At 45.1% G+C, this 14773-nt stretch overlaps 1 protein-coding gene across 5 annotated transcripts in view; it reads right to left on the reverse strand.

Annotated features, from left to right (window-relative positions):
- FOXN3 (forkhead box N3) overlaps positions 1-14773 on the reverse strand; it is a 386804-nt gene that overhangs the window by 281114 nt on the left and 90917 nt on the right. For 2 of the 5 annotated variants that reach the window (XM_032405762.1, XM_032405756.1), the window contains exon 1: positions 2508-2970. The exons of 1 other annotated variant lie outside the window; for it this stretch is intronic. The gene's annotated coding sequence lies outside the window, so the exon portion shown is untranslated. Of the gene's footprint in view, positions 1-2309; positions 2971-14773 lie in introns of those variants that run through there. 2 more of the 5 variants (XM_032405757.1, XM_032405764.1) reach the window with 2 other exon arrangements.

The following is a 14773-nucleotide window of genomic DNA, read 5'->3' on the forward strand; positions in this document are numbered from 1 at the left end:
TCGAAGCTGGAAAGATGGGAGTAAAGGCATCCGGGCAGAGGCAGTGGCCAGAGCAAAAGCCCAGAAACTTCCCGACATGGCCAAGACATGGTACTTAGTACCCTAGGGCAGCACCATAAGATGCTCAAGGAAGAGGAGATCTAGATAGCGAGGGGGCTGAAGAGAGACCGATGGGGAAAGCCCTAGACGCCAGCCCACAGCCTGGCTTCTACCCCGTGATCACCAAGAACCTTCAGAAGTTTCTGGGCCATGGACACTCCAAATGAGCTACGCTGCAGGAAGTGTATCCTGGCAATTCTATGACCATTTAAGACTGGTAATAAGATCAGTCTGTACCTTCATTTTTCTCTTATTCATTCCATGCTACCACTATTTGGGAATCCCTCACATTTATTTTTTTCCAAATCAATTTCCTGGCCCTTCAAATGGAAGGAATTGAGTTTCCTACCAGCCCTGCCAGGATTTTACATTCAAATGACTGGTTCGGCCCAGGGCTCTACATCTAGGTTCATGTGTTTTTCTAGTCTTAAAAAAGAGTTAAAACAATGTGGTATAGACCGGTGGGCTTGTTGTTGTTGTTGTTTTCTGTTTGTTTTTTTTGTTGTTTTTTTGCGTTACACTGGACAATATTTCTGGATGATAAAAAAGAAGAAGAAAACCCCAAACATCTCGACTGATGGAGGGCTTGCTCTAGTGCTCCCGAACAGACAAAAGTTGAGTTAGTCATCCCAAGGAGTGCACTGACAAGTTTTTGATTTCTGGTTTCAGAGCCCAAGGGTAATAAACCCAAAGTTACCAGGGCCCCTCAAGTGTAAGAGCAGAAAATCACGTAAACACCCATACCAGTGGTGTCTGGTTCCTCTGCCTGGGGGCGGGGAGGAGGGGCGCAAGTACAGGAGGCTTTCTGCGGCTGTCACCGAGAGAAGCTGCCCACCGCCATTCACAGGGCACGGGGAGGGGCTCTGCAAACCTGCCCTCCCGTCAGCCCCGAAAATGGGCCAGTGTCTCACGACGAAAACAGAAATGAGTGTGGCATCAGGAGGAGGGGCTCGTCCTCTGAGAAAGGAGCTGCCTTGGGCATGAGCCACCAAAACGCTAATTCCCCATAGAAAACACAAACTGTCCCTACCCATCCCTGGGTGGTTCAGACTACAGACAGGCAATAAATGGGAGGCTTCAACATTAGTTTCATTTTGGATCACCTTATTTAGAAAGGCAAGTCGTATCTATCCACTGGGGTGTTGAATATTCCAGGGTTCGAATCCCTGATTTGTAATTCAAAATCTGTCGCAGCCCTCCGCATACCCAGGTGTTCTGGAAGCTCCAGAGTGCACGACCCCCTCCCCCCTCCAATAGGTGTTCTCTTAACATCTAATCAAATAATTACTGTGAAGAGCAACATGCGGTAGGCGCCTAAGATAGTTTCCTGTGCACGTAAAACACAGTCTCATACATACTAAAAGAGTTGCATATCTCATGCCACTTTTTGTAAAAGTCCACCTCTGGTCAGAAAATGAATCCTCCTCAAATGAATAGATTAGCTTAAATTACCATGCCATTTTACATTCTCTTCACTGATACATGAATGGTAAAACTATAAGGTAAATGTAGCTTAAACTGAATAATGGGCATAAATAAAAATATTTTGACATTAAAAACTCAGTATAAATTGAACTACAACATACTTGAAAGCTCCCGCAATCATAACGTGCACATTGAAATCCATTAACCTAATACCTAGGCTGCTATTCAAAAGCCGGGGTCTAACACGTAAATAAATACATATTTGAACACTTCTCCTAAATTACCATACGATCTGATTGCAAAGTCACACACTTACAAAGTCTATCATCTTTACTGGGTTGCTCTCTAACCAACACTCAAGTCTTATCAGGCTACAATGTGGCAGCAGGATATAAACACAGAGACCAGCAAATGATACCAAAAAGTAGCAGCAAATGTCAAAGACAAACCAGGGTCATCCCCGTGAGAAGAGAGATATTTACATAAGCATTCAGCAAAGACAATGGAGCCCCAAATTCCCTTTAACTGCACATCTAATCAACCTCTCTGCTCCTCACCTGATCATTTTTATATAAAAGCAATTTCTACAACGATACATTCAAAGACCTTAGTTGCCATAAACTCAGCAGCAGTTAAAAGATTCTGTTGCACATTAGATTTGCTTTAAGACTCAGCTATTTTCAACCAAAGCTTTCATTCCTTACCCATCACTACCCCCTTCAAAAAATTAGCTTCACTGACAATATCCTTCTTAAATATGTCATCTGCCAAGGCCATTTTCTTACCTTTGTAACTCACTCACATTTGTTTCTTTTGATATTTACCCAAGCAAGGACAATTGTTTGACTGGAATCTTGCAACTTTCAACTTTGCCCAGATTCTGCTGTCGTGAGGCAGGGGAACGTCGAAACCCCCGACACATGGCTCAGCAGAGCTAATATGCATCTGAATCAGAGCTATATTTTAAATTCTTTTACACTTACTTAATATAGTGCGAGCTGCCTGTCCACTGATGCGATATCAGAAACCTGCAAGCTACTATTTCTGCAACTGTGTCACTGTAGATGGTCTGAAACATGTACGTAGCTGTTGCCATGGAAACAAACACAGCTAGGGTAGAGTGCCACGCTGTGTTAATTCCTTCACCCATGAACCCCAGGGGAATGCTAACATTCATCTTCTTTCTCCTTTCGTCTCACACTGCTTTAATATTTTTTAGCATTATCAAATGATGTACTAAATACATACGGTACACCTGAAAATACGGATGGCTGAAATGAGCTGTGTGCCAACCTAGCCTGCTGGGTAGCTGCTTAAGGCAGTACAGCGATGCAATGGATCCTCTCACTAACTTCTCCTGGGAGAAATAGACAACTTTGTTTCTTTCTTTCAAAACGGTGTGGGTAGCACAAAAAAAGGTGAACATCTTGTCTCACCCAAGAAGAAGTTATCATGGAAGGGCACCAGAATAAAGATGCTACCAGAAATGTGCCTTAGCAGTCCCGTGAAAGGCAGAGGGAGGTCTTGCAAAGTTTCTGAAGTGGATCCAAGCTAAGAGTTGTTCCTCCTTCTAACTAGAGCTGCATTAGCAGGCTGTAAATCCAATAGCTTTAATTAGGCAAAAGCATAAACCCTCAACAAGGGCTTCATCTGTCCCTGCTTGGTCTTTGTTCCTAAGCCCATGGAAGAAGGTATTAGAATGAGTGAATGACTAACAAGATGGAAATCTGCCATCATTCAGAAAGAAATGCGATTTTCCTGGAATCTGAACATTCTCTTATTTGCTGCAAGTTCAAATCGCTGCCCTCATCAAATGTTTGGACCAGTGGCGAGAAGTCAAATATTCTATTATACCTAAGAGGCAAAATGTATAGATATTGGCACATTGGACCACCTTCCCATTATTCAAACCAGGATGCCACTTTAAACGTTGAGGTTACTCATGGCAGCAGACAAAAGTAAGCTGTTCAAAATCTTAATTACATCCTATCCCTTGGGCTAGTTAATAATATTCAATCTAGATGAAAATGGCCACACTTTAGATTTGCATGCTGATGTGCTTCACTTGAATACAATTTTCGCACTAAACAATCAATTGTAGGCTTTAAAAGTGCAGATCCGTGACTCTGAACTGGCATGTTTTAAAGAAACCACTAATTTATTTGTGGGGATTATGGCAAAATCACCCTACAAAAGAGAAGCAAAATTTTCCTATCATTTTCCCAAATTGAATCATTCTTGGCTACATACTATGATAATAATAATCAACTCATCCCTAAGATAAAGCAAAACCAAAAACAGATATATACACCTTAGTAGTGAAAGAGATGTCACTTTTTAAAAGCATCTCAAGATGATGTGAGGGTCAGTATAAAGCCTAGCCTTTGAGTATTAGCAGGGCAGCTAGAGATTACCTTGTAACTTATCATGAGCAGCACTTACAAAGTTAAGGAGCAGGGCCACAGCAAGAAAACAGGTGTTGCTTACATTTACCTTGCACTTCCAAATCGACATTTGTTGGGAATTGACAAGCATTTTCACATAGCTCATCCCATTTGACTATGACGAGATTATACTATGAATTAGTTGGGCAAGTGTCACCAATCTCATCTCTCATTAGAGAGCACGGAGGTTCCCAAAGTCAGTGACTGGCCCAAGGTCACACATCAAAGTGGCAGAATCCCATCTTCTATTACCCGATCTAATGGTCTCTCCCCATGCCACACTGTCTCTGGGTGCGCTCGCAAATGCAGTTGGTTATAAAGGACTTAAAGTAACTGGAGTAACAACACTTACAAATAGAAAGACAGACAGATAGACAGAAACAAACAATTGGTTCTCCTTCTCTAGACTAATCCACCACCCTAAGGAAGTAAGCTGTTCCAGACTTAGAGCCACCAGATAACTGAAGGTGGATTTCATCCTGATTTGGGCTAATCACAAATTCCTACCCTCGTTACCTGGATATCAAGAATTAACATGTTACATATTTTGGGGACAGAGGACTTCCTAGAAGTGAAATTTTTCCAGACCACTGAATTGTTCTAGTTTGACCAGGTGGGTGTCCATGAAGCAGAAGGCATCCTATGGGCAGTGTTCTGGGGAGTCCTCTTATAGAGGGCAGGGGTAAACTAGGTACCTTCCAGTGGATGCTCCAATTCAAGGATACGATTCGGTTCCTTTTGATGAAAACATTTCTAAATGGGATTGTATGACAAAACAGTGAATTGGGCAAAGTACATAGCATGTGACTTAGCCTGTTATAAATATTTGTCATGACGCGACTGGCATCACACACATGATGATACACAGGTGCTCTCAGAAGCCATAGGTTCCCCGGGCAGGTGGGGAAGGGGGAGGTCACCCGCACAGGAAAGGGCCCCACACTCCTGTGATTTGCTAATCCCTATATTTACATTTTAATTCTCTTTGGCCTCTGCTCGCTGCTCCTGGCTGTCAGGGTATCAGCTGGCCTTCTCACCATGCAGAGTGGCCTGGCTCTCGCCATTCTCTCCGTGTTTGATTCACATCTAATATGCCAGGGGCTGGGAAACCAAATAAGGGAGCTGATTAGAATTTTGTCTGAAATAAGATGAATACAGGCCTGAGAGACTGTCCCTGAGCACAAAAGTGTCAACTTTTGGATGCCAATGACTCCAGGTCAATTAGCCTAAAGCCAGTCACCTAATGAGCAATTTGCCTATAATTTGAAACCTTTTTGAGTGCTTTGACATGGGAATGTCCTTTCCTTTGGCCATCTCTTTGGCATGATGAGGTTTATAAATCGAGCCTTCTTGGGGGCACACCCAGCTTGTTTTTATTTTTATTTTTATTTATTTTTTTTTAAAGATTTATTTATTTGACAGAGAGAGACACAGCGAGGGAGGGAACACAAGCAGGGGGAGTGGGAGAGGGAGAAGCAGGCTTCCCGCGGAGCAGAGAGCCCGATGCGGGGCTCAATCCCAGGACCCTGAGATCATGACCTGAGCCGAAGGCAGACGCTTAACGACTGAGCCACCCAGGCGCCCCACCCAGCTTGTTTTTAAATTTTAGTTTACACTTAATTTTTTCATTTTTAAATTAAATAATTTTTTGAGATACTAGCAATGAATGCAAAACACTCAAAATGTAATTGAATTTCTGGTGAACTGATTATTAGGCAAATCGATATGAGACCTTGTTTTAGGGGAATTTTTACTTCTAAATTTTATTTTATTTTTTTAGAATGCAAAACCCATCCAAGGAAATGTGCGGTTCAATCAGACAGAACGCACAAACGGACTTTTGCACGCTACCTTGGCCTTTTTTCCTTATTGCACCAGGCTCCATGCAGCTGAGTTTCCAGCGTCTGTGGAAGGAAGGAATTTTGTATCATTTGGCTTTGCTTTTTCCATCGTGAATTTAACTTATGGCCCGAATCTCACTCAGAGCAGGGCTCACCTTCCCGCTCACTCCGGGCGACTCTGACGTGTGTTTGGAAGCCGTCGGCACAAGGGCATAAGAGACACCCATGATCTTTTGCATCAAATCCACGCATGGACTGCAGAAGTCTGAGAATCACTCACCTGACAACCCAGTTCTTAATGCTAGGGGTCAAAAGGTCCAAGGTCAAGGTGTATCCAGTATGACCGGCAATGATAGGACCACCACCATTCAAAAGGAGAAGCCAGCTGCCTTGCAGCACTCTGTTGCAAGGGCTCTTTGAGAGGGGAAACCAAAGACCAGACTTGCCTTAAAGGCCAACGTTCACATTGACCTGAGAGATCAGGGACGAGCTAGCGGGTGTGCTCCCATCAGGCATAATCAGGGCTGCAAAGTGGCACAGGAAGGAATTGGTCCCTGTGCCCCCCTAATATCTACCTGTGGCTCTGAAACAGACATTGCTCCTCTGGGTGGATCCCCTAAGCCACTTAACCATTCTGCAGAAAGCAAGCATTCCAATCAGCAAGGTACCCTGGCACTGATTTGCAAGAACGCCAACCAGACTGTTCTATTTGTCGCGCGGGTGGTGGGGAGTGATGGGGGCCAGCTCCTGGAGAAATTGACCAGGAAGGCTTCCATTTTATGACGCTCACATGGATGCTCAGTCAAGTTTTGGGAAGAAAATCCTCCCAGGAATGGAAACTTTTCCCTTTCATTCTGAAGTTATCATTGTGACGTTTGCTTTAAATGTGTCCAGTGGGGGACAGAACAGCTAGCCATCCTCAGTGTGTACGAACTTGCTCTATCTCTATACAGAAGATAATCACTGAACTGAACTCATGTGCCCTCAACAGGGTTAAGTCCACGCCAGGACTGGACACTAATACATAGGTAGCCACTGGGGAAGCTCTAAAATATATTGTTTTCCTTTTTTAATCTAAGGATGCAATGAATTACATGTGCTTTACCCTAATCCTCCCTACTTAAGAAAAATGAAGTTTTTAAACTTTTTTTAAAAAGATTTAGTTATTTATTTGAGAGACAGAGAGCACAGCAGGGGGAGGGGCAGAGCGAGAGGGAGAAGCAGACTCCCCGCTGAGCAGGGAGCCCGATGCGGGGCTTGATCCCAGGACTCTGGGATCATGACCTGAGCTGAAGGCAGACAGACACTTAACCGACTGAGCTACCCAGGTGCCCAAAATGAAGTTTTTAATACAGTAAGTCACCAGTAATGTACATAATCAGAATGTAAACCACTTCTATTGGAACATTTTTGGATTTGTTTTAATAGAGATCAAATCACACCAACAACTTAAATAAAAAGACGTTTGTTTATACAAGCCTAAGATGGTAGACAATCTGATGGTGGGACCAGGGAGGGTGGGATGTAGTTAGGGAGCAGGATCGTGAAGGCAGGGACCAAGGATTTTTCTATTTTGTAGCTCTGTTATCTCCTGGTGTGTTTCCCACATATGGATGGGCAGCTCACTACCACGTTGTCCCGTCCTAGTCAGAAGCAAGCAGGAAACAGAACATGAAGGGCTTGTTCCTTTGTTTTAAAGGCAAAACCCAGATGTTATACCGGTCCCTGCCATGTTCATCTATCAGCCAGAACTTAGTCACTTAGCCAGTGACAGTGTTCAGCTAAAGCTCTGGGGTTCTATTATTGAAAGGAAATGGATACTAGTAGACAACTAGCTATTTTTTTTTTTTTTTAAGATTTGTGTTTATTTATGAGAGAGAGAAAGAGAGCACAAGCAGGGGAAGTGGCAGGCAGAGGGAGAAGCAGGCTCCCCGCTGAGCAAGGAGCCCAATGCAGGACTCGATCTCAGGACCCTGGGATCACGACCTGAGCAGAAGGCAGACACTTAACTGACTGAGCCACCCAGGCATCCCAAGCTGTGTTTTAAAAATGCTAAATGTATTTGTGGATACAAACATGTTTATAAACATTCATGGGAATGATAAGCACCAAATCAAGATAGGGATCATATGGGTCACAAGGGAGAGAGGAGTCCTGAGATTGGAGCATGAGGTACACAGGGGCCTGCGACAGTATTGTCAATGTTTCATTTTTTTAATTTATTTTTTAAAAGATTGTATTTATCTTTTAAAATATTTTATTTATTTATTTGAGAGAGAGTACAGTGCCCCAAGATTTTATTTATTTATTTACTTACTTTCTCATTTACTTATTTATTTGAGAGAGAGAGAGAGAGAGTGCTTGCGTGAGCAGGAGGAGGGGCAGAGGGGAGGCAGGGGGAGGGGGAGAGGGAGAGAGACTCTCAAGCAGACTCCGCGCTGAGCACGGAGCCCGACACAGGGCTCAATGTCATGCCCCTGAGATTGTGACCTGAGCTGAAACCAAGAGTCAGACGCTTAATCGACTGAGCCACCCAGGCGCCCCAATGTTTTATATATTTTTTTAATATTTAAAGCAAATGTGGTAAAATGTTCAGATCTGTCAAAGTTGGGTGATGTGATACATGGGTGTTTTAGATTTTTATATGTTAGAAATAATTCTACATCTACAAAATTATAAAATTTAGCATTATCTCAACAACCCAACTGCAGCTCAACTCATAACTAAATTATATTTCACCAATTCTAAAATGGACATTTTTCTACATTTGAACTCTCTGAAATTAGTGCATCTAATTATATTAGGCAGCATTTTTGTCTTGTGGTACATAAAATAAGGTTTTGCTTTACAGTAAATGTTGACTTAGATTTGAAGATGTGCAATGCATAAATCACACTTTGTGGTACATTTTAATATGTTTGACGGTAGGGTTGGGGGAAGTTTCCACAAGTGGTCATCTCAAAGCTTATGAAGCTATTAGAACCCCATCCCTGGGGCACCTGGGGGGCTCAGTTGGTTAAGCGTCTGCCTTCGGCTCAGGTCATGATCTCAGGGTCCTGGGATGGAGCCCCCCATCGGGCTCTCTGCTCAGTGGAGAGCCTGTTTCTCCCTCTCCCTCTGCCCCTCCCCACACTCATTCCCTCTCTCTTTCTCTCTCTCTCTCCCTCAAATAAATAAATAAAATCTTTAAAAGAAAAAAAAAAAAACAGAACCCCATCCCTGGATTCTGTCGGGCGGTTTTCTGACTTCCACGCTAATCTCCTTTCAGTGAAGGTGCCTCTGACTGAGGTCATGCAAAATACACACATTCAGACTAATTTTCTCTGCAACTGAGGAAAAGATAGCAGAAAAAAGCCCCCCTTTATTTGTTCTAAAGTGCGTGAGAATCTCTTATCTGGTAAGTGACACAAACATGAACGGCTCCTGCAAATGAAACTCAACTCCAAATGGGAAGAAAACAGAATCAGATAATTACTGGACCAAAATTTTGGACGAACCAAGAAGACAGACAGACACAGCTGTCTGAGGACAACCAAGGCTTCTCCATCCACCCAAAGCTAAGTCCACGCTCCTGGCCAGCAGAGGGGATGGGGATGGGAAAGAGTGCCATGGGCCGGTTTCCTTGGATGTTTGATACGTGCCATTGTGGATCTGTCTTGTAGAAAATTAGCTAAGAATACATCAGCAATATTGTTCCCTCAATACTATCAAGATGCAAATGAAACAAAATGGGAAAAAAATCCATACAGCTGGTTTATCTGAATGCAGAAAAATAAATCACCATTTATTTAAAAAAAAAAATTTATGAAAGTTTTCTTCATTTCTCACATTCAGTTAGTATACAGTTGGCATTTTCAAAATTCAAACCTGATGTGGATTTGGAATTCAATGAAGCACATTGGAAGACATCTGAGTGAAAAAATAAAAGTTCTAGCCATATGCTACTGGTGCATGAATTTGAATATTTGAAAGGTAATCTAGAAATGCGAATGTTTCCAATTCTCCTTACCAACAACAGTAATTCATAGCAACCACACGTTTTATAGATTGAGCCACTTCACCATCTGAGAGACAATAGTAGGACAGACGGAGTCAGGGGCTGGGCTTTTCTCCCAGCCTGGCTAGTTACAAGCATGTGATTTTCACTAGGTCACGACCACTCTGAAGGTCTGCTTGGTCACTGCGGAGGGTACAGTAATGATTCTTGCCTCTCTGGGCATATTAACACATTAAGGAGTTTGGAAATTTTTCAAGTTTGGTTAACAACTGGATGAAAACCTGGAAGACCACTTACAATGGCTGCTTCCCAAAGACAGGCGACACCATGGATGGAACAGGCTCTAGTATCAGGCCCACTGGATTTTCTCCATTCTATTTATCTACATGGCCAGAGAGGGATTAAAGCAATGGCAGGGACCCTCCCCCTGGCTCTGACCCTTGTTTGCAACCTTGACTAGAATAGCAGGAGCCCCCAGCCCCAGCTGGGAAGGTTCCCTGATAGTACCCAACCAGCCTTGCTCCTCCTGTCCCCGGGGCCAAGTCTCTAACTGGGTCACGCCATCAGGGAGTATACCAGCCAAGTGGTCATATGCACTGCTAATCCACTCCCGTGCATTTGGGAGACACGAACATGCAGGAGACTAAAATCTATGGCATTATACTCCCTTACTTTCCAAGCCACGTGTCAAGAATCCATCGCATGTGTTTGCAGGATGTCTGCAATGCCACGGAGTGGTCCAAACACTGAACGCTACCATTCCTGTGCACGTGGAGATGGGAAGTAGATGGCACGACTTGTGACAGAAGTGAGCCATCTTTTACCAACTTGGTGAGAAGTTGGGAGAACAAAAATGATAGCGTTTATTGCCAGGACAGATCCTGGCAATGGACTGGTCCTTCAATATGGCCCAGTTGATGAAGACTGGTGCTCTTTCTCAAGGACATGAGAGAGCAGGGCAAAGAGCCACAGTTCCGTGTGAGGGCAGTATTGGAATGTCCATGACAACTTGGTCCAGCCACCCATGTCTCCACCCTGCTCCCCACTCCCCACCCAATTCAAAGTCCCAGGTCTGTGGGAAATCTCTGAGGAGTGGCTTCATATTGCTTGGGAGAGATGCTCTTCTTGGTATGAACTTTTTGTAAGATGACACCTTACAATATACCAGACGGAACTCCCTCAAGCAGCCATCATGGCCCACAGGAACAACAGTTACCATTTCCCCAATCCCAATGAGCCCATCAAGAGACCTGGCACCCTGAGCTCTTAGATCCAATCCCCATTCACCCCGGGAGCTTCCAAACCAGACATGAATTTGTCATGAAGCACTTTCTTCTTCAACAGGCCTTCATGTATCCTAGAAGGCAAGGATGATCTCCATCCTGGGCAGTGAAACAGAATCTAAGGCAGAAGAGTGAAGGTCTGGAAAACATGCACTATCCGGGAATTAGCTCCATTCTGCCAGGCTAAGCTGTGATGGTCTGACTTTATCTCTGCAGCCTAAGCTTGATCAGAGACCCAGTGTGACCCAGGGAGTTTGGTGGTTGCTGTGAATGTTGCGTTGTTTGCTTGCTTGCCTAAGATTACACAGCTCACGAAACAACGTCCCTGAACCCACCTGCTTTATGCAGCAGGGACAGCAACTGATTTAAGTCATCAGTGAGGGGAGCCCAGAAGGTCATCTCACAACACAGTGGTAAAGATCTGCAAACACCCAACCTTAGCAAGCATTGGGCTGATCTGGAATTCCAAGGGGGTAAGGTAAGACGCAGGGCCACTGGAGTGATCGAGTTGCCCCACCAATGGAAAATGGCAGGGACAAATGCAGACTGCTTTCTACGACAGCCCTTAGCGGGCCAGGAAACACTTGAGAAACCTCAGAATTTGACCACATCCAGAAACCCAATGTTCAATAATAACTCCCCAGTCGAGCAAGTGCTATGCTGGAAAGGTCTTTCTATTTGATTGCGAGCCATACATCAGCTTGCCGTTAACTTTATTGTAAGGAGAAACCCAAAACATATTCTGAGAGAGATCAACCCTAACTTTATTTAGGTCATACTGCTGACATACACAAATAATGGGAAGTGTGTGACTAATTCAGAAACGGCCAAGAAAGGTCAATGTCTAGTTTGTTTCTTAACCCACACTAATCCGTGAGTAACATTAATAGGCATTTGCCATTATCTGCTCATCAACGCTGCAGTCATTAAATGAACAGAAGTAGAGAGAGGATTTCACACTCATTAAAATAAAAAAAACTTTCCTACTATACCTAGTGACTGAAGCCTAGAAATCACACATTTAAGAACAGCTCTCAAAAGCATTTATATAATGAAGCCTCAATAACCTGCCTGTGAAGTAGAAATGATTAGAACCCCATTTTATCAATAAGCAGCCTGATACCCAGGCACGGGAAGGGATGCGCCCCAAGCTCCTCAGAAGTTAATAATAGCTGAGCCAAAATTAGATTGCTGAGACTCCAGGCTTGGTACCCAGGCCACAGAGGATGGACAGGCCAGCGCAATGCAAAACCGCTGTTCCCCATGAGAAGCGACACCTCCATGTACCCTCAAAGGCGACCAGCCTTCCTGCACCTGGAGCTGCTGGACCCAGAAGAGACCTGGCAGAAGATGATGGCAACTTGGTCTACGGCTTAGCCCCCGTGCCTGTGGGCCTGCTGAAGAGGGTGGGCGGTGGTCCGTGTGTGCAGAGGAGGCGCGACACTCCCCATTGTGGCACAGACTTGGGACATTTGTGACCCTCTCCTGAAAGCAGACCCTCTGAGCTCAGTGAAAACCATCCTAGAAATTCCACAAAAGCCAGAGCGCCAGCCTCCTGGTGAGCCTCCCGCCCCACACAACCCCGGACAGGGTGGTCCGATGAAGAAGGGGAAAAGCACCTGGAAAAGCAGAGGAGTGGGGAGCGGGCCTGGAGCAGGGAAATGTCAGTGTCCGTCTCATGTCCTCCTACCACAGAGGGAGGAGCTCAGGCTGACCGTAGTGATGTGTCTGCTCTAATCGTCTGGGGTCTCCGTGGGCATGCTTCGAGCAGATTCCCAGCCTTCTGATGCCCAAAGCCACAGACAGCTCCAGACTGGTGCTTCTCACACTCGGATGTGTCCTCGCCTGCAGGCCCCATAGGAAGCAGGGCCTGACTCAGTAAGTCCGAGACGGGGCCTGAGACTCTATTTCTAACCAGGAGATGCCCATGCTGCTGGCCTATGGACCAGACGTTGAGTAGCAGGATCTAGAACACCACATATTCTGTGATCTTATGATTTTAGGCCTTTCTCCCGCTCCACATGATAGGCTCTGCACATGGCAAAAAATCAAATGATCACTATCAATTGGCCCTTATTTTTTTTTTAAGATTTTGTTTATTTATTTATTTGAGAGAGAGAGAGAGAACATGGGTAGGAGCAGAGGAAGAAGGACAAGCAGACTCCATGTCAAGTGCAGAGCCCGACACGGGGCTCGATTCCATGACCCTGAGATCACGATCCGAGGCGAAACCAAGAGCCAAACACTCAACCAACTGAGCCACCCAGGTGCCCCTCAATTGGCCCTTTTATTATTATTTTTTTAAGATTTATTTATTTATCTGAGAGAGAGAGAGCACAAGCAGAGGGAAGGGCAGAGGGAGAGGGAGAGGGAGAAGCAGACTCCCCACTGAGCAGGGTGCCCGAGGCAGAGCTCAATCCCAGGACCCTGAGATCATGACCTGAGCCAAAATAAAGTCAGATGCTTAACCAGCTGAGCCACCCAGGCAGCCCTCAATTGGCCCTTGTAAAGTATATGTCACATCACATCCCTGAAAACCCTCCCACTCGTTTTTATGTCATGTGACATCCACTCCCGCTGCCAACAACAAGGACTCTGAGCTCATCTACTACTTCTCCCTCCCTTCCCTCACTCTGTTCCACCCACCCAGGCCTCCCTGCTATTCCTAGATCAGGCCAGGCCCCCTTCAGGACCTCATGATTGCTGTGCCCTCCACCTGAGGAACTTGTCCTCTCCACATCTACCTGCCATTATCCCTCACCCCCTTGCGGGAGGGAAGCCGGCACTGGTCATCTGGCTTAAAGTCACAGCCCCCGCCCCTGCTTCATCCTTCTCCAGCACACATATTACTCTGTGCAGATCATATCTTATCCATCTCTCCACTAGCCAATCAGCCCCAAGAAGGCGAGGATTTTGTCTGTTTTGTTCATTGCCATATCTATTCCAATGTGTGGCACATAATAGGTGCTTAAATATTCGTAGAATGAAGAAAAAATTTAGTTTTTAATAGAATTGTTAAAGTACCAACCATCATCCTCACAGACTTCAGTGATCACCTGCTTACATCTAATATGCTATTTTCCAATCTGGAAAAACTACTTCTTCAATATTTCAAAAAGAGCCGCTGTTAGACTGTAGGAGATATTTTTATCTTGTCATGCAAGTATGGGCTTTGTGGGAGAAAGGCATCCCCCAGGTTTTCCAGCTCTCATTCACCATTCATCCCAGATTCCTCCTCCTTCCTCCTCAAGGGACCCACACAGACAAGAGGCAGATCAAAATTGGCAAGCAGACCTCCCCATGAGACGGGCCTCCCACTCTTACATGCAAACGCGGAGGATTTGAGAAAAGCCGGAAAGCAGGGTGGGGATTCCTCCTTGCACGCAAGATAACCGGGAGGCTCAGAAAGGTGAGTGACTTGTGCAGGGTCTCACTGCCATTCGGTGGTGGGGCTGGGATGAGAACCCAGGCCGCCTAACCCCTAATACTCTTTGTTCTCTGCTCCTCTTTATACACAGAATCTGGGATCTGGTCTGAGAATGGCTTCAGTTCCAAGACCCAGGACAGGGATCCTGGAGAAGTCTCGTGACATCCACAGAACCAGTGAAAGTCAGCTCTTCCCCGGGACCAGTCCTGCAGATCCCCTGAAGGCTGTAACCAAGCAGAGAAGGCTGTGCATCCAGT

This window comes from Phoca vitulina, unplaced genomic scaffold, assembly GCF_004348235.1.
Source record: "Phoca vitulina isolate PV1807 unplaced genomic scaffold, GSC_HSeal_1.0 scaffold7, whole genome shotgun sequence".
Classification (NCBI taxonomy): Eukaryota; Metazoa; Chordata; class Mammalia; order Carnivora; family Phocidae; genus Phoca; species Phoca vitulina.